Below are 2844 nucleotides of genomic sequence, written 5' to 3'. Positions count from 1 at the left end.
CGAGGAAAAGGTTGCGTGATCCAAGTCTATTTCTTAGAAAACCGGAAAGACAGCTTCTATGCGCTTGCGCATATTATGAAGAATACGCAATAAAAATGAAAGGTCCTCATTGGGCAAAGACATGAGGCGTGACATCAGGTAGCAGCCCCTTCAAAAAGACAGGTAGCGTTGATCAATTCTTTACAACAGAAAAGTCATAGGCATTTACACAATATGGCTTCCAACAAACCCTTAAGACAGAATAGCCACCTTCGAGGGGAACAGTCTCAAGATTGGTTAGATTGGAAAACAGCAATGGTGCCGCCATTTGTCGAAGCTCCAAATCTAGAACCAAGAGGACAGGGGCAAGTTGGTTACATGTGGTCAGGTATAAGGAACACTTTTGGCGCTGAAGGAGAACATTGCGGAATTTATGAATGGCAAGCGAGAAGAGAAGATCAGCCACCCCGCATCGTTTACGTTGGAAGCACCTGCAGGAGTAAACCGGGAGCATTGCGAGACAGGCTTCCTGATTTCTGCACAACTGGATCACATAAAGTCAGTCTTATTAATTCAGCCTTGCGCAGAGGATATGAGTTGAGGGTTCGCGTTAAAGTTGCTAAAGGTTGCAGTTCTCGGTTCAAGGAGAAAGCTGAAGATATGGAAAACGATTTATTGGACCAATACGACTACGCCTGGAACAAGCGAAGGAACGGAGGAACAGGAGGAATGCGAGATATATTGCCGTGAATCACACCTTCCTTCATGACTGAATAGCTAGAGACCATATCAAATGTATGAACGTTGGACTATAGTAATAGTAGTCTTTTCGTACGCTGAATATTTTTAGCCGAATTTGGTTCATTATGCACCTTTTGATGCTAATTTTATTTTCTTTAAGAGAAGGAAGATTACAGATAACCTTTTGTTAGGTCGCTTACATGAGAAAGATCCTTGTAACTCAATAATGTTTCATTAAAAGATATCAATTGAACTAAGTACGGTGTGAAGAAGGTCATTCCTTTGTCTTGTACTCTTATGGAGTCTCTTGGTTGCGGCAGTTCGTGTTGTTGCTGAGGCGACAACAATACGATTGATCGCCAAAACATAACGATAACCGAGACACATCCGAGGGCCTGACTCCGAATCGGCAAAATGATCCAGGTACCTGTTTGCTCAAATTTGTCCGGATTTTCCCACAATTGTTAAGAGAATTTCGAAGAATGCATATCCGCGCAAAGTGAGGTCTGTTGAAAGAAAACAAGACAAGGAAGTGTAAATTGCTAGATCTTCAAGTGGAAAGTCGTCTTACGCGGGACATAAACGTTTCATATCCCTGTTCGAGTAAAACTATGCATGTGACATGCATGGTTTTACTCCATGTGTATTTTTGAGGAAACATTTCTTTCAGATGGCATTGAATAAACCCTGTTTTTTGCTGATGGAAAGTTGCTGACTGATTCAAAAACTATTGCCGAGAATTTTTAATAATCACGTTTCAATTCAGCATTGGTCGTAGGGTCTCTGAAGTCTCTGATGGGATAAAATCAGTACTTGTCTACCCAAAGATCCCAACGGCGAAATCAGCCTCTTCCCTGAGATAGGCCATAGAGATGTTTCTGGTCGATTCTCGCCATAACCGTCGGAAAATATGTGCTATTTATGCACGGTATATATGGGAGTTACAAAGATAACTTCCGCTCGATATTTATCTTCACCATCCTCAGAAAGGAGATTGCAAGAGGGTTGAACATCCTCAATTTAATTTACGACTGTTTTCGCCAATAATTTGCTTTCTGTTGAAAATTAGGTCTTCGGCAAGAAGGATCTATTAGCGAACTTCATACTGGAGTACGGGGACAAGTACGAACACAAGTTCTCAGTTCTCAGCAAGCGCATTTCGAAAATGATTTCGTTCTTTAAACGTCATGCGTGACCAGTGCCGGTTTTTAGGTTTTTACAAACTAACTCGGAGTCGTTCCAGTACTTCAGTCTCAAGATCGCTATCAAGTCTAACGCTCAGTACATTGTCAGTGTTTTGATGAGGTATGAGTGAATATGGACAAAAGTTTACTGAATGGCCTGACGAGCACAAGTTATAATCCATATTTCCAAATTGCTTACAGATGATTGGAGGTAACTTAGTTTCATCAATGAAGTCGCCTTGGAAATCAAGGGTATAATGATGTTGCATGGAGTGGTACAGAACACTGTGATCTGCAGACAGTGAGCTTCTACGAAGAATTCTAATGATTTCTTCTAATAGATATCGCCGGAAGGAACTTTTCGTAAAGACAACGATAAAACCGTTACAGACTTCACCGAACCAAGTCAAGTCCAAGTTCTGAAAACGACAGCTGCTACTCGCGATTAGGCCAAATGTTCTTTGGCTGTCTAGGCGCTCGAACAACTGGATTAGAAAAACAAGACGATTTTAGGACTTCAAAGGCTTAATTCATTGGGATTTTAATAACTATATTAGTAGCTTCAATACTTAAAGTAAAAACACTATTATTCAGAAGCCTCAACTATACTCGCTCTGACTCGTGGCAAAAGTCGGTATATCTCTCACCCTGTTAGAGACTAGAACTGACTCCCCTAAAGAAGAAATAAAAAACATTTGTGATATTTCAACTTTCAGATTACAAGAATTTTCATAATGTTTCTTTTTTGTTAAAACGTTTTCTCATCTTAATCTTATTCTATGTTCCTCACCTTTCATGCGTCTTTTGCGTTACTTGTTCACCGATTCAGACAACTCGCCATGCACTGAAGCTACTCAAAAGCACTTCGATTACCTGTAGTTTTACTTGTGGCTGGGACTTAACGAAAAGAGTTTTAATTGAAAACTTCAAGGTAACATGT

Source organism: Montipora capricornis, chromosome 9 (genome assembly GCF_036669925.1).
Source record: "Montipora capricornis isolate CH-2021 chromosome 9, ASM3666992v2, whole genome shotgun sequence".
Classification (NCBI taxonomy): domain Eukaryota; kingdom Metazoa; phylum Cnidaria; class Anthozoa; order Scleractinia; family Acroporidae; genus Montipora; species Montipora capricornis.
Note: the sequence above shows the minus strand (reverse complement) of the source record.